This window comes from Nanorana parkeri, unplaced genomic scaffold, assembly GCF_000935625.1.
Source record: "Nanorana parkeri isolate BGI_ZX_2015 unplaced genomic scaffold, ASM93562v1 scaffold1198, whole genome shotgun sequence".
Classification (NCBI taxonomy): domain Eukaryota; kingdom Metazoa; phylum Chordata; class Amphibia; order Anura; family Dicroglossidae; genus Nanorana; species Nanorana parkeri.
In genome coordinates, this window is record NW_017307466.1 from 254,177 (window position 1) to 272,291 (window position 18,115).

The 18,115-nt window shown below is 40.2% G+C and overlaps 1 protein-coding gene across 1 annotated transcript in view; it reads right to left on the reverse strand.

Annotated features, from left to right (window-relative positions):
* LOC108796936 (synaptotagmin-C-like) overlaps nucleotides 1-18,115 on the reverse strand; it is a 180,461-nt gene that overhangs the window by 114,551 nt on the left and 47,795 nt on the right. The window contains exon 2 of the mRNA XM_018568497.1: nucleotides 4,003-4,223. The gene's annotated coding sequence lies outside the window, so the exon portion shown is untranslated. The remainder of the gene's footprint in view (nucleotides 1-4,002; nucleotides 4,224-18,115) is intronic.

Sequence of the window (18,115 nt, forward strand, 5' to 3'; positions counted from 1 at the left end):
TTTTTGTCCTGACTCAGAATATCAGCCTAGCTAAAAAAAAATTAAAAGGTAGCATTACCCTTTAATTAATTTGGAATTAGCGCATAACTTAACAACAGTGATGTTTTTGTACCTGGAGTTCAGTTTTCAACTGTGTCTTCCTTAACTACTTAGTGGGTAACTGATCAGAAAAAAGCATGCAAGTTTAAAATTCCTACTTCACTTGCTGCATACTTTTAACTCACTAAGTCATAAAGCAGTGTTAGCAATGACAGCCACAGAAATTGCTATAAAGGTTAGCTGTGGCAGGTTGTATATCTGTAACTTCAAACAAAGAGTCCAAAACTTTTAGTAGTATTGGTTTTCAAATCAGTACCAAATTGGTGAATCACCGATTCTGGCTGTACAGCAAAAATTTAGCTCTTGGTTATTTGTGCCAGTCCATAGGGTGTGCACGGGGTGTACCTGGGCACACCCTAATCACCCTGAGCGCACCACTTAAACCGCTGGCGGCAGGGGCCGACCATAGATGGAAAGGGGGAGATAGATGACAGAAGCACATCAAAAACAGGATGGAGAAATAAGAGAAAGGGAGCAGTGTCACTGAACACTGTAAGCATGTCTGGTCTTGAGTCTTCCTGACGGGTACCGCTTGGTCTGCTGAGTATTTGGGGGGGGGGGGATAGGGCACAAAAGATCTGGTCATGGAGATGTTTAGGCTTGAAAATGACCCCTGGTTTTCAGGTTTGACAGCTTCATCCTTCCTTTTTTTTGTGTCAGATTTAATTATGAGATATTTTCATCTTCTGTGTATTTTTTTTTTTATTTCCACTGACTGAACGAGCCATTCTTTAAACTTAACAAAATATTTTATTAACCAGTTATCAAGGTGAACTTGTCAGTCATAAAAACATTATAAGTAAAGTCCTGCTCAAAGCAGAAAGGTGCCTGCCAATATCTTAATTGGCCAGAAAATCCCCTGTGTGCCCTTTTCATGCTGGTTTTAGTTTGTTACTAAAGGGTTGGTCTCACTGATGTCATAATACCCAGTGAATATTTATATCTACTAGTATGTTTTGTGTAGAGAACTTTGTGGTCAGGCTGGTGGTGTCTGTGGTAGGGGTCGACCGAAATCGATTTTTCGGAACTGATACCGATTGGCCACCTTTCAGGCCACCGATATCAGTTATTTCAAAACGTACAGCGCTAGCCGTCCTTCAGATGTGAATATAAGAACTCAGACGTTGAGATCAGGATTTAACAAGTGCTATTAAAAAATTAATAATTAATAATTAATAAAACATTCAGTGAAGGGGTGTATCTCAAAATATTCAATGTGAATCGGTTGTGTGAACAAATAAAGTTCATAAAATATCAAAACAGACAATGTAAATGTATCTAATAAAATGTGATAAGCTGTGAATATATGTATCATGTGTAAGTGATTCTTGTTAATAAATAGTGAATGGACAAACAATGTGTACCACTTAAATGAATTAAAACAAAAAAATGTTTTCGATGTATTTGTGAATAGTCCAAATCTTTTGTAGTTTTTTTATATAGTCTTTAGAAATCCATAAATGTAAGACACTTCGACAGTGAAAATTCAGTGCAATAATGTGTCCAACGAAAATCCAAAAAACCAGGAAAAAATAATGAAGAAAAAAATGAAGACAAAAATAAAGAACAAAATGTAGAAAAAAATGTAGAAAAAATGCAGCGAAAATCCCCTCAAGGGAATGCACTCACCAGATCCAAAGATGTTAAACACGTTTGTTTCATCAAGGTAAGTCTGCAGCTCCGTCTTTAATTTCCACGCCCGATCAGGCTTCAGGGAAGGAAAGGTCTCCCGTTTTATCCGTGATGTTTAAACGGAATATCCTCGTATTTTAGGGGTCCCTCCGGGGCTTTTTTAAACATATTTTAGCGCTCTTTTTAAACTTGTATGCTGTTTGACTATAATAAACCTGGGTTTTACTACACTATGAGCGTATGTCTTATTTTGATCATTATATGATTGGATATCCCACCGGAGGGACCCCTAAAATACGAGGATATTCCGTTTAAACATCACGGATAAAACGGGAGACCTTTCCTTCCCTGAAGCCTGATCGGGCGTGGAAATTAAAGACGGAGCTGCAGACTTACCTTGATGAAACAAACGTGTTTAACATCTTTGGATCTGGTGAGTGCATTCCCTTGAGGGGACTTTTGCTGCATTTTTTCTACATTTTTTTCTACATTTTTTCTACACTTTGTTCTTTATTTTTGTTTTCATTTTTTTCTTCATTATTTTTTCCTCGTTTTTTGGATTTTTGTTGGACACATTATTGCACTGAATTTTCACTGTCGAAGTGTCTTACATTTATGGATTTCTAAAGACTATATAAAAAAACTACAAAAGATTTGGACTATTCACAAATACATCGAAAACATTTTTTTGTTTTAATTCATTTAAGTGGTACACATTGTTTGTCCATTCACTATTTATTAACAAGAATCACTTACACATGATACATATATTCACAGCTTATCACATTTTATTAGATAAATTTACATTGTCTGTTTTGATATTTTATGAACTTTATTTGTTCACACAACCGATTCACATTGAATATTTTGAGATACACCCCTTCACTGAATGTTTTATTAATTATTAATTTTTTAATAGCACTTGTTAAATCCTGATCTCAACGTCTGAGTTCTTATATTCACATCTGAAGGACGGCTAGCGCTGTACGTTTTGAAATAACACATCCTATTAGGGGCTGAGTGCCTTTTGTTCAGCAGCTTCCCTTACCCTTCCAAAACATTTATTTTTATCCAATTTATTTTCATCCATTTTTAACTTTTTTACATATTTTATTATTTTTTACTTCCATTAGCGCAAGTTCTTTACAAATATTACACCGATATCAGTTACCGATATTCTGTTTACATTCAGCTGCGCCAGCAGCTAAATGTAAACAGCAAGCAGTGGGCAGTGCAATAGCCAGCCTGCTATTGGCTCTTTCAAATTGCAATAGCCAATAGAAGGCTGGTTATTAAACCTGCTGTCAATCAGCAGAGGAGGAGCTCAAGGAAAAAGTTCTCCTTCTGGTCTACTCCTCTGCTGATTAACAGCAAGCAGTGGACAAGTGCAATAGCCAGCCTGCTATTGGCTATTGCAATTTGAAATAGCCAATAGCAGGCTGGCTATTGCTTCCTCTGCTATCTGCTGTTTTTTTTGTATTCTAACAGTGGCCACCGGCCACTATCAGAATACCCAAACAGGGCTGGCAGCTTTAAGGCTGCTGACTCTGTTCCTACATAGAATTACTGACCGGCTTCTTCGATCAGCTTATTGAGGGATGCCGGCCAGACAGTGGCAGCCACTGTGCAAATTTCACTGTGTGGGGGTGTCATGGTCTGGCTGTGGTGGTGGAGGGATGTCTGTGGTCAAGCCTTGCTATCTCTCCTTGCTCTCTTCCCTGGCTGTCTCTCCTCTCTCCTAGCTCTCTCCCCTGGCTGTCTATCCTTGCTTTCTCCTCTGGCTGTCTATCCTTGCTCTCTCCCCTCACTCTCTATGCTATGTGCCCTCCTCGCTCTCTCCCCTGGCTCTCTCCCCTGGCTGTCACTCCTCGCTGTCTCTCCTGGCTCTCTTTCCCTCTCTTGTGCTTTGTCATGATCTAAAAGATCTTCTGATAATTTGAATCCAATACCTCACCTCTACATGTTCCATATATTTGTAACTGACTGGTTCCCCATAAATCATATTTTAGCCTTTTTCAGGCAATGAGAACTAAAAGAAATGGTTTACTTCTGCATTTTCTAACAAATGTCTCTCCCAATGTAATTATCATAGCTTTGAAGAAAGAAAACTAGTTTAGTGCTATGTGCCCTTTAAACCATGTTACAAAAGAGCGGATTTGGATTGCTCACAGCTGCATTTAATAACAGCAGCTACGAACACAAGAGAATTTCCCAAATAAATGAAATTGTTGACAGAAAAATACATCACATCCTACTTACTGTGCCGCTCACCTTTTCTGCAACTTTCACATCGTTTTCAGGCTCCTGTCGACTTCTTGTAGTAGGTTCTTTGAACTGAGAAACATTCCACTGGCTTTGTAGTCTTCTCATGAGATCTTCTTGACTTCCAAGCCTTTTGGCAAATGATTGGAATCGGCACATTGACTGATGGGTGGCCAAGATTTACATTGTTGAAGTGGTGTTCCCTTGCGGCCAATCCCTGAAGAGTCAAACTGCAAGAGAGATCAAATAAAATCACTGTTCTCCTCTGAACATGGAGATCCAAATAAACAATAGAGAAAGCATTCATTGGGATAAACATTTCTATTTTACGGTATCTGAGATTTGACAATTTGGAATGATAATTGTTAGGTAGTTCTGAGAAAATGTGTCTATTCTGGAACAAATCTGACAAAGCTCCTTTGTCATTGTATCATTCTGCTAGCCCTCATTTCTAAGTACCAGCATTAAAAAAGGAAACATCTTCAGCTAATGTTGTAAATGTTTAACTTAAAGGCAAGCATAAGTGAATTTCAGTGAACACACTTGTTCTAGAAGGGTTTACCTTAAAGCCCAACTTGGGCCTAAGCTTTTGTTTTGAATAAATGTCCCCTGTAAAAAATACTAATCATTAATCCAGAGCTGTGCTCTGCAGTGTCCCTTTTTGGCCAAAGATGTCCTTAGTCTTCCGGGTTTGTTGATGTTCAGCATCAACGAACAGCATATTTTGCAAAGAGTGGCACTGATGTTACCATATCACTTTCCGCATCAGTAAGGACTACCAAGCCCAGAGAAGAAGAAAAGATGAAAATTGCCCTGTGCTGTCACAGGGGCCACAAGTGAGGAAGCATGGTTGATTAAGGGAGTGAGCCTGGCTTTCGAGTGGAACTGAGTCCAAAAAATACCCCAAAATGATCAGCTTCTTACATGCTTCTATTTTTAGCCAAAAAAAACATTTGTGTGCACATGCATAAACGCTATAGGTTGCACTTGATGGACCTGTGTCATTATTCAACCTCAAGTACTATATAACTATGTAACTATGTGCTCAGTATAGTTAGATGTAAAGTATGCATATATGCCTTCACTCATTCCCACCATTTGTAAACAGAGAAGGGTTGGAACTTAGAGTCAGGCAACTGCAGGTTTAGGTATGTTAAAAGGGCATTTAGTTTTGTTTTATATTCGGGAGATGGGCTTCAAAGCAGAACTACAACCACCAAGCCTTAACAGCCAGGAAGGTGCCATCTTAACCTCTATTTGGTTTCCAGTTGCCATGGTGCTGCACATCAGCTATAACACCAGCCATTTGAGGGCATGAAAGTTCAACTGAGAGCTGAAAAAAGAACACTGGCAACCTTGTCAGTTGGCATGCCTTAAAGGAGAACTATGAGGTGAGTGGTTTTCACTCACCTCATAGTTCTAGCCCACCTGTGACAATGAGACTGTCACAGGTCGGCTCAGTAGATCGGGAGGTGAGCAAACACATACCGACGTTCGCTCACCTCTCGATCCTGTTACGGCTCTCTGCTGTGACAGGGGAGGGGCTGGATTCCCCCCTCCCCGCTCCGATCCGCCAGCGCTGACTGGCGGAACGGACGGGGAGGGGGCGGGTACAGCTGGCTCTGCCTCTAGATAGGCAGGGCCAGCTGTCAGTCACGCAGCTGGGTGGATCCCGGCATAATTGTCGGGATCCGCTTCAGCTGTGACGTCTCAGTATACCGCGAGCAGCAGCTTGCAGTATACTGCGGCGTCTCAGTATACGGCAAGCTACAGCTCGCGGTATACTGAGCCTAGGGTGACGGGAGGACGCTAGTTTGTGTCCTCCCGTTACCCTAAGTTGAACTATGGGGAAAAGCCTTAACCCCATAGTTCTCCTTTTGAAAGTATCTGTTTTGGGAGACAAGAAATTGGCTATGTAAAATTTCTCTTTAAAATGTGTAAATGTTCTGACTTTAGCACAGTGGCAGTATCTGTTGTATAGTCTTGGAGTTTCACTGACATTTGCTGCCCGGTGCAGCTCTTGTTCTGAGTGAAGATGGAGGCTGACATTGCTAAAAATTCTTCCTGCCTGGCTGTCATACTGATCCAATAAATCTGAGATTGAAGCACCAGAATGGGAAATAAAAGTCCAGATATAAATGTATTCCAACATAGGATCTGGTAATGACTTTATTACAGAGCCATTGAGTTTTTTCATTAAAGGCTATAAAAATACAATAAAATAATAATTTAAAGAGCTATAAAATATATAAATATATAAATCAATATATAAAAAGAATACCAAATACTGGTGAATCAAAAAACCTGATTTGAGACCAAAAAGATGTTAAGAGGATATAATTTAAATTAATATGTATCAATTAAAAATACTATACAGTCCTATTCACAATAATGGTGGCAGAAGTACAATTATATGATATAGCGGTGAATAATGATCCAATTACTTTTTAACACTGAGAACAAGCAAGGAAGAGTATGGGCTCCACTGAATACACACTACACATACAATACCATTTACATGTATTTATTATTGATATTTATATAGGGCCAACAATTAACACAATGCTTTACATATTAAACATTCACATCAGTCCCTGCCTTCAAGTAGCTAACAATTGAAGTTCCCTATTGCACATGCACACAAGACCCAATTTATACAGCAGCCACTTAACCTTCCAGCATGTCTTTAGAATGTGGGAGGAAGCCGAAGAAGCCTGAGGAAACCCACACAAGCACAGTGAGAACATGTAAACTCCTTGCATATAGTGTCTTGACCAGGATTTGAACCGGGGACCCCCCAGTGCTGCAAGGCAGAAGTGCTGACCAGTAATGCACTGTGATGATACATTAGGGACCTATTTACACTTGTACATTTTCACACACCAAAACTTATATTTTGCTGCATGAACTTGTGGCTGGTTCATATTTTAATGCTTCAGTTCTCTTTGTTTTGAAAGGGAAACAATAAGGTCCCGTTTACATGATACCCTGCATACTGCAATGCACACATACCACTGTGAATCCAGCCTTGGAGTTCAAGCATTGACTCCCAGATTTCCCTTCAATGGAACCCTTCAAAATTGAAATATGGGAGCTGTGACTGGTTACTTTTTTCTTAAAGTGTATGTAAATGCTGACAGTTTCTAATTACCACTGCAGTATAGCTCATCATTAGAAATAATAATCCCTTTATAATAAATTATAACGCCAAATACCTTTTTCTTTCACTTTTATTTAGAAATCATGTGACAACTATTCAGTTTTGCTTCCAGGATCGCTGAGGGCAGGGGGCGAAGACTTGTAGTAGCTTTGCTAGCTTACACCAGCGTTATGCTGAGAAGAAGCAAGGGGCAGGCTTCAATGGGTGGGCAATAATCTCCATCCAGGACTAGCCACAGACAGAATATACATCAGCAGTAAATAAACTTTCACTAAACATTTAGCATTCATCCACACTAGCTAGCAAAGGATGTCTAATTAAAGAACTTAACCCCCTCAGCTTTTTATGAAGAGCAGTCTTCAATTCACATACTCACTTGCACAACAAGTTCAGCATTGTCCTGCTGCGATCCACAGCTCCACCTCCACAGTCCAGGTCCCATGCTGCCATCTTAGTCCTCTTCAGTCATTGGTAGCTGGCTGCCTTTTCTGGGTTCTGCAGACAGCCCCTGATGATGTGCAACAGGTCCACTGTTTGTTCCTGCTTCTACAGCCTCCTGGGATATATGACGAGGATATCCCAGGAGGCTGTGGGAGCAGGGACACGTCATTCTTACTGAGGTGGAAATGGAGGCAGGGACCAGGGCCAAAAGAAAAAAAGTAAACCAAAGGGTCTGTACAGGGGGTGGGGAGTTCAGGAAGGTAAAGTATTTTAGTGGACTGAAGGTCTGCCTTAAGCCCCTGCCTACAAGTTAATAGTTTTAAGGTGGAAACAAACAATGGTACACATACAACAATGACTAAACTGAGAACAGAGCTTACAAAAGAGTATCCGAGACCTTCTTAGGCCCCATACATGATTTGGATTGGGGCTATCTGACAAATTGCTCTGTGAGACTAATGCAAACATCTATGGATGGGCAGTGTTATACAAAGAAATGACAGCTGACAGCAACATCAGCCACTCATATGTAATCAGACATGCAGTGATCACCGTAGGTGATCGGCTGTGCAGGTAATCGCTGCATGTCCAATAACATGTGAACAGGCACTGTCAGCAGTCATTGCTTTGTATAACTTTTTCTGCCCACATCTGATCACATGAGTCTAAAGGAGCCATTTGTGAGACTGCCCCAATTGCAAGTGATAATAAGGCCTTAAAGTGTATGTAAATCCAAGAACATGTCATATATTGCAGATTACCAGTCCTTAGAAATTATGGCTGCATTAGTTTTCAGGTTTTATCCTTTTATTGTCACCCCGGAGATCCTGCCAGTAACACACTTCCTGTTTTAAGTTGTATTGATGACAGATAAAAAGGGAGTTTGAAAAGTTAATTGTTAGAGTTTACATACATTTTAAAAGTAACCTTGACATAGATTCACAAAAGGAACCTGAATAACTCTACAACAGAGTTTCTCAACCTTTTTTTGGTCAAAGCACCCTTTAAAAGTATGCAACATCTCAAGGCACCCCATTCAAAAATGTGATAGATTTTAAGGTGTACCCGATGCAAGAACACACAAATAAGTGGGTTTTACCCCTTCGCATCAAAGTGCCCATTTCAATTGAAGCTTTCTCCATTTACATCAGAGTCAACCTTTGCATCAGAAGCCTGTATTTCATATCAGAGTCTTCCCCTTTCACAAGAGTATCCCCTTTACATCAGGAGCCCCCCTCACATCAGTCTTTTTTCCCCTTCACTATCAGAGTCTCACTACCACAACATTTTGAGGCACCCTTGAGAAAGCCAGAAAGCATACCAGTGTGCCACAGCGCCCTGGTTGAGAAAGGCTGCGCTACGGTATCTACCAGTAGATTAAAAAAACAAAGAAAAAATGATAGGCAGTTTGTCAATTTAGAGCTAGTGAGCGAGGTACTTAGGGAACACAAACCTAATTCTCCTGTATTTAGCCCTGCAGAAAATGTTCAGGTGTTTCTTGTCATTGCAGATCTGTAGACTATGCAAAAATTCTTCTAGTTAAGAGTAATTAACCAGACAGCTTTTTCTACAATAACCCTATTGCGTAATACCTATGGGACACAAAAGGTACCTCAAGGACATTTACAAGTAAAAATGAACATGTTAGGTAACATATACGCTATTAAAAATGAAGATTACACAGCTGTTTAGTATCAAATAAGCTTATCACAATATGACATTGGTCGTAAAGCAGACTTTTCAATCATTTTGGTACAGAGGAACCTTTAAAATAACTTAGCGTATTTAAGAACCACTCTATAATATACGACAACATTATTTTCAGTAATACCAATGAAATTAAATAAACAGTAATTGCCATAAAAAAAATGCATACAACAAAAAATGTATTGTTACACTGATGGTCAATTACATTGGTGATCAGTGGGAAGTACATTGGTCTTCATTCAAAGCAATGTTTCTTACATTGGTGGTCAGTGGGAAAAGAACCCCATTTCATTAGCGGTCAGCAGGAAGAATGTTCCTTAAATTAGTGGTCAGTGGGAAGAATATTCCTTACATTGGTGGTCAGTAGGAAGAATATTCCTTACATTGGTAGTCAGTAGGAAGAATACTCCTTACATTGGTGGTCAGTGGGAAGAATATTCCTTACATTGGTGGTCAGTGGGAAAAATGTTCCTTACATTGGTGAAAGGAATGTTCCTTACATTGGTGGTCATTTAGAAGAATGCTTCTTACATTCCTGGTCAGTGGGAAGAATGTTCCTTGCATTGGTGGTCAGTTGGGAAAGGGCCCCATTACATTAATCGGTGTTCAGAGGAAAAAATGCTTCTTATTTTGGTGGTCACTGAGGAAAATACCCAGTTACATTGGTGGTCATTGGGAAGAATGCTCCTTACATTGTTGGTCACTGGGAACAATGCTGCCCCTTACATATAGCTAAAAAGGGCATTAATGTCAGTGGTTACTAATCTGATATGTCAAAATTGCTCTGTGGAGGAACCCGAGCAATCTCTGGAGAAACCCTGGTTGAGAAAGGCTGGTCTAGACTGTAAGCTAATAAGGTCAGAGCTGTCAATACTACTGGGTCATGTTTTTGTTGTATATATTTGGTATACAGTTGCATACACAATTTTTATTTAGTCGTATTATATACTGGTATATTGCTCAGCCTGGTAACATCATTTATACAGTACCACAGGAGAAGAGAACACTAAACAACAACAATAAAAATAATAATAATAATAATAGATTTGTAATAAATAAGACGATTGTAAGAAGATGGATGATCAACTCTACATCAGCTGTTCATACTTTTTATAACTAGATGACATTTACTACCTGTCAAAACTTTCATTTTATTTATGGTAATAATACATGTGTTTATTATGATTTAATTCCAATAGAAATTGTCTTTGCCAGAACATTTCAACATAATTGGATACTATCATTAAAGACACAATAAAATTGCAAAGAGAAGCTTGGCTTAAAAAACCCAATAATAATCATTTGTAATTATTCTTAGTGTCAGGCATTATTACATTTGTAACTTTCTTATGTCTTTAAAAGATAGGATCCAATTATGTTAAAATATTCTGGCAAAGACAATTGCTATTGGAATGAAATTAAAATAAGCACATGTATTATTACCATAAATATAATAAAAGTTTTGACAGGTAGAAAATGTCATCTAGTTGAAAGAGAAATGAAGAGCAGATGTATAGCTGATTATAACCATCATCTCGCCCCTTAGAATTGTATATATAGAACTTAATTGCTTTTTTTTTTCGTTTTACTTAAGTTTTACAATGGTTAAAGGGCGGCTCTATCCAAAATGGATTTTCTGTTTTGTTTCCCAATGTGAGGAGATTCTCTTCTCTAAATGTGAGAAAATAACATCACTTTCTGAAAGGAGAAATCAGAAAGCTTGCATGTCTGTAATTAATCTTTGCAGTAATACCATGTAAAACTTTGCCTCTGTGCAGGAGCTTCCTGTAATAAAGACCGGTCACTACTACTCTCTCTACTTGTTCAGGGTGTCTGGTCTTGTCTCCGGCCCCCTCCTGTAGTTTTCTGCAGGAAGCCTGTAGTGGGTAGGGCCTGCTGGGCCCCTCCCACAGCTCTGCTCTCTGCACAGGCTATGTTTAGCTCAGTGACGGTGTCATGCTTGCTAGCAGTAGATATATGTGAAAACATGCGGAGGTTTAATAAGCCTTTCAATTCATTGGCAGTAACATAAGGTCCCTTTCACATAGATGGACTTGATCAGAAGCTCAATATTAGTCTATGGGCAGGTGGATGTAAAGGAATGTGTGCACGTTTACATCTGATTACTTCGAACTCCAACCAGGTCCAAAAAAACCTCTGTATTTGTGGATCTGAAATAGTTTTCCTTTTAATAAAAAAAAAGTGCTTACTTCTAAAAGCTCAGGTGCGTGGCTCTCATCCGTGGCCAATTACAGCAGCATGATAAAGGACGTTTTATAAATAGATCTTTAAGAATGAGACAGAGATGTGAACAGCTGCACTCAGGTGTTGTTATTTATGAAGCCAGGATTGGCGCTTTTGCCGTTTTCACGCTTGTTTGGCGTATTAGCTTAGATGAACCCGAATTATTATGTCAGCACACAATTATTGGTCGAGTGGCTCTCCTGTCATGCTCTAATTTCCAGATGCTTTCCTCCTGATTTAGTAATGTGTACTGAAGTCAGAGAAAGGAGAATCCAAGGCTAAACAGCACCTAAAATGTTGATGAGGACAACAGCTAAACAATTTCATCTTCACTTAAATTGGTCCTGTTTAAAAGGTGAACTATTGCGCAACATACTTTTAACAGGCTGAACTACAGACAATACTAAACTAGACCAGCTAAATACACATAGGAGGACTGCTTTGCCTGCCAATTTGTATTTCTCTCCAGCCACTTGTAAGATTAACACAGCCTGGCCACACAGCACATATGTCTGGCAGGGCAGGACAACTCATTATAAGTAACACTTACACATCTTGTCCCTCTCCCAGTTTACGATTGGACAGTGAAAGGAGAAGCAGCAGACCAATGAGGCCATCTCTATATCCCTCTCCTATTAGCATGCTTTTTTTTTAGCACATGAGCACTGAAACACAACTGACTTGAGCTGCTTCTCCCTCCCCCCGTCTGAGCTCTTTTGTTCAGAGGATTGCAAGAGGCTGATACCAGGCCAAAACCAGGTACTTATACTGCTTGCATTTAAGGAAAAAATAAGTAACAATGTATTAATGGATGCAGAACCGAATTCAGTTGCATCTTTCATATCTGTCTGGAGATCAAGTTTATAACTAGATATGATTATATACACTGTCTGGCCAAAAAAAAATAAAAGTCACTACTTGAATTTCAGGTAGTGTTATGATCGGGGGTTACTTCAGTTGGTCTAGGTTCAGCAATGTTAATTTGCCAACAAATGAGATCAGCTTCCTTCCTGAATATACTGAATGATCAGGTTTTTACATCAATGGATTTTTTCGTCCCTGATGGAACATTGGGCATATTCCAAGATGACAATGCCAGGATTCATCGGACTTAAATTGTGAAAGAGTGGTTCAGGGAGCATGATACATCATTTTCACACTTGGTTTCCCCACCGCAGAGTCCAGACCTTAACCCAATTGAAAATATTTGGGATGTGCTGGAGAAGACTTTACACAGTGGTCCGACTCTGGACTTGTTCTGTAATGTTAAAGACATGTCACTACTCATCCAAATGGCTTGACAGTTCACATGAATGTCAGACATTTGCCCAGCATTTACACTCACCTAAAACCAATCACCTTGGAATATAGTAAGGCTGATGTTAATTGTCTAAGAACATGACAGGAGGTGTGAAAATGTATGAAACCACCCTATTATATTTTCATAATTCAATCACCATGGTGCCATAAATTCTGGGATATGTGGTAATTGTTCGAGTTAGGTGTGAATTGTTCCAAACAGGAATAACAGCACTTGCTGACCTTCTTGTCCAAAGCTGGCCACACACTGTTATAATTTTTTTCTTTCAACCTGCGGGCTGAACGACAAAAAAAAAAAATAGATTCCGCTATCCACGCTAAACAGTGTGGGTGGATGAATCACCTGCTTGGCTGTTTTATCCTGACAGAGGCAGGTGTGCTGCTATCAGAATACCCGAAAAGTGATGGAAGCCTGTTGGCTGCCGTCACTGTTCACTTGAACATTTTCCACTCGGTTCCTTCGTATTTCTGATCGAATGATGCCGGACAGGTGGGTGCCAACAAATTTTTTCTGGTTCATCTTGAACTAGACAAAGTTTGCAAAGTGTATGGCCAGCTTTATATGTACAGTATTTGGCATAATGCAACTCTGGGCCAAAATAAATGTTGTGACATTGCATAAGCTTTTTGAACTAATGCCACAGTGAATGCATGCTGTAATCAAAGCTAACGGCGGTCCAACTAAAAATTAGTGTGTGTGACTTTTTTGGCCAGGCACTGTATGACCAATGTAATCATATTAATTCACCAAATTTTGGGCAGCTGCAGTTGCTGCTATCTTAAAGACTGCCCCACTGTGAAGGTTTTCTGGAGTAGTAACTTAAACCACATTCCCACAGTCTACCTCCCCACCAGTTAAGGTTGTGATGACCATCCCCCCCCCCCCAAGCCACTCTTCTTGCTGGTCTTACCACTCCCCTCCACCACTGGTCCTGCACTGTATGTGATGATGTAGAACACTTGCCCTCATTTCGGCTCTGAAGAGTGGTGGAATGGACCGCCACAGTCCTCTGGTTTAAGGTAAGCATTTCTCTGTTTTAGATCATCCTCTAGACAAAATAAGCATTATTATTCTTTATGAGCCGAGGGTCCAACTGAATTGTTTGATTCTTTCCCAGTGTATTGCTTTGTCTACTTGTTAGCAGACACTCCTTTTGGCATTTAATAATATCAGTAAACTGCCAATGATTAAAGGAAACCAGTCATGATAGAAATGTAGGGCTGTCAACGATGACCTTCTAAAAATGCTAGTTGACTGCCTGTGATTATCAGAAGGAGAGGACAACATTGGCAGTTTCTATGTTCTTTCATAACAGGTTTAGCATAATCACCTTTGTAGCCCTCAGTTATACCGCTCTTTATAAACATGCTGTGTAGCTAACCAAAGTGTTTACATTGTTCTAAACCCATGTAAATGACATTGTTGCTTAGTTTCAAGCAGCAATATGTAGGAAATTAAATGATATTGTCCAACAAATTGAAAACATGTTTTTAATTGCTAATTTGATCATAATACACAATATAATTGAGCAGTATAACTGTCCCTCTATGCTACATCAGAAAACTGATGTAGGATCAAGGGTCAGATTAAATGCTTGACTGACAGATCCACGCGACTTTGCATGACAACTAAGTCCAGTCCGCGTCTTGGCTCAAGCAGACATGGGCAGCTGGGATGATCACGGTAACCCGTGTGTAGACATGGCTTAATTCCTAGAAGGAGAGCAAGCCCACTGTGGTGGCAAAGCTTCAGAGGTTCTATGAGCCCACGGATCATTGCCACTGAGGAGAAGGAGGTGCAAGTGTATGATCGACAAGTCATTTCTCATAAAGGAACACAGGCGCTTAAAGCCTAACTGAACATTTAGTTTGAATCAGCTAAATATATTTCCAGGTGCATAAAACAATAGGTGTTCAAAGTCTCACAGTTAATTTTCAATAGAAAGCATCCAGTTCCTGAGTATAAAAGTCTGTTCACTCCCATCATACTGCAGAGAAGGTCCCTTGCTTTGTGTGGAAACATGGGTCTCTCTTCAGAGGTCCAACACGCCCCATGCTAAGTCAAAATGATAGCCCTGCAACCAGCAAAGCTTATGTTCTCTGCTGATCAGAGGTCTGACACAGCAGGGCTTGTGTCAGATCTCTGTAGACAGACCATTGCTTACACACAGAGAACCTTGTTCTCTGTACATAAGCAGGGGTCTCTCTGCAGAGATCTGCTCTTCTCTGCAGCATGCTGGCAAGGGACAACTGTACGTTTTTCAACAACTTTTGTTTTAATGTACCTTAGAATGTATTTGGCTAATTTAAACTAAAAGTTCAGTTGGGTTTTAAAAGGTCTGTCAAAAGTTTCAGCTGGACTTTCCGGTACCTAAGTAATTTAACCTCTTTTTGTTTGTGAGGAGCAAAAAATAAAAATAAAACTAGGATGAAGTGGCTGGCAAACTTCAAGTGGTTAAACCACTCACTGGCATTAAACTTGAAGCCATCCATGTAGTTTAGTTGAGAAAGCTTTTAAGATTCATAGTGCTCTAAAAGTAGGAACATGGCAGATTTTGATAAATGAGGCTGGATATATTGGGCTTATTAAAACAAAGTAGAGCAAGAGGTCCCTGCTTTAAAAAAAATTAAACCCTCATCAGCAGTGAATATTTTATCAACCAAGAAAGAATAGATGTTATCATGCATTATTACTTGCTGACATTTCAATGACAAACACATTAATACAGCGTGTATGAAAAGAATAAAGACATCTTCACTCTTCAAGTGAGTCTTCAAATAATGAAGACTTCGTTCATGTTGCTTTATAAAAAGGTCAAGGAGACATTTTCAAAATGCAGGAAATTATTTTAAAATGAGGTACAAACAAAATCTCTAAATTAAGACTTACTTTCTTAGAGAAAACGGAGAAGCCGTTCAAACTTTAGTGCCCGACAACCTTGGATGTTAGGAGGGAGGATGTTGGATGTTAAGGGGGTTAAGAAGAGAGGATACTAATATTTGTTCTCCAGATAGGACCCTATTGCAGGGAGAGGAAACCACAGTCATCGTGCCTTTGCTTCCCGGAGTCATGTCTGTGGCTGTCAGAGTCTTTCAATGCCTCATGGGACTTGTAGTTTAGCCACAGGTGAAGTGCCCAGGCTGCCTACCCTTGCCGTATTGTTTACTCCACAATGTACCAGTGTTTTACAAGTCATTTAATGTTGGCCGTGGTTGGAGCCTGAGGTGTCCAGAGTACATGACTCATGTTGACAAGCATTCTCTTTCACACTATGTGTTTGCTATTTAAATGCATGTGTTCAAATGGCAAATGCAGCGTTTGACAAGAAAAGGCTGTGTTTCACCTGCTTTGCATATAGCTTAAGCGTACCTCTATAGGACATGCTGCGTCCAAAGCCTCTGAGCTGCCATGTGTACTGCTCAATCATCATCAATGGGATTTGCTGACCTTCGTTTGACATGCATTCTGAGCGCATATCAAGTGAGGAAAAACAACGCCCAATCAACATGAGCCCTAACTCTGCACAGGACACTCCCTGACCGGAGGAGAGCTTGATCACATGACAGGTAATGCAATCCAGTTCTCCTCCTCCCAGCACCTATTGGGTTCTTGTTCACCAGAAGAAACCCCCCCGCCCCAAGACCACGCACAAAAGTATAAAAAAATAAATTATATACACTGTACATATATACACTATATTGCCAAAAGTATTAGGATGCATGTCTTTACATGCACATGAACTTTAATGGCATCCCAATCTTAGTCCATAGGGCTCAATATTGAGTTGGTCCACCCTTTGCAGCTGTAACAGCTTCAACTCTTCTGGGAAGGCGTCCACAAGGTTTAGGAGTGTGTCCATGGGAATGTTTGACCATTCCTCCAGAAGTGCATTTGTGAGGTCAGGTACTGATGTTGGACAAGAAGGCCTGGCTCGCAGTCTCCGCTCTAATTCATCCCAAAGGTGTTCTATCGGGTTGTGGTCAGGACTCTATGCAGGCCAGTCAAGTTTCTCCTGGCAACCACAGAAACCCAGACATGTCCATTAGATTTCCAGACAGAGAAGCGTGATTCGTTGCTCCAGAGAACACGTCTCCACTTGTCTAGAGTCCAATGGCGGCGTGCTTTACACCACTGCATTGCACTTGGTGATGTAAGGCTTGGATGCAGCTGCTCGGCCATGGAAACCTATTCCATGAAGCTCTCTACGTACTGTTGTTGTGCCAATCTGAAGTCCACACGAAATTTGGAGGTCTGTAGCTATTGACTCTGCAGACAGTTGGCGACTTCTGCGCACTGTGAGCTTCAGCATGTGCTGACCCTGCTTTGTCACTTGACGTGGCCTACGACTTTGAGTTGCTATTGTTCCCAGTTGCTTCTACTTTGTTATAATACCACTATCAGTTGACTGTAGAATATGTAGTACTAAAGAAATTCTCGGATGGATGCATTGCACAGGTGGCAACCTATCACGGTACCATGCTTGAATTCACTGAGCTCCTGAGAGCGACCTATTCTTTCACAAATGTTTGTAGAAGCAGTCTGCATGTCTAGGTGCTTGATTTTATACACCTGTGGCCATGGAGGTAATTGGAACACCTAAATCCAATGATTTGGACGGGTGTCCAAATACTTTTGTCAAGATAGTGTATAAATTGCTGGTCCAATGACATCACAGATCCTTCTATTTCTCCTCTGGTGGTGACCTATTGTTCTAATTACTGATCTGAACTAAGCTGAGATAATGTGTGAGCACCTTGCAATATAGAAAAACAATAAGGCCACAGTCACCCACCTTGAAAGAGATCTAGTTGTATTATTTCCTCCTCAATATTGGTGGGGAAATAAGCTTAGGAAAGCCTGGAATACAGAGAACTGCAAAAGAGCCAGATACTTCTAGGTTCTCATTGCTCTGACTGAAGATCAGGACCTCTACGTCATAAGTTAATATTAATTATATATTATAGACTGGTTAGAGCTGAGCAAATTACTTTACCCAAAGAAAAACCAAGAATATGTAGAATCACAGGTACTTAGATATAAACAAATGGTACCCAATACACATTGCCCCTCCATGAGGTGAATTTTTTTATGGAAACACGTGCCTCCAATCAAATTAACCTCACCTGCAAGGTTTGGGTTATACTTCCTGCCCCTCTAGGCTATCTGTCTTCTGCTGCCTCCCACTCTAGCCGGCTAACTCAGCTTATTATCACCCAGACCAAATCAGAAGACCTAGCAAGGCTGGGGGT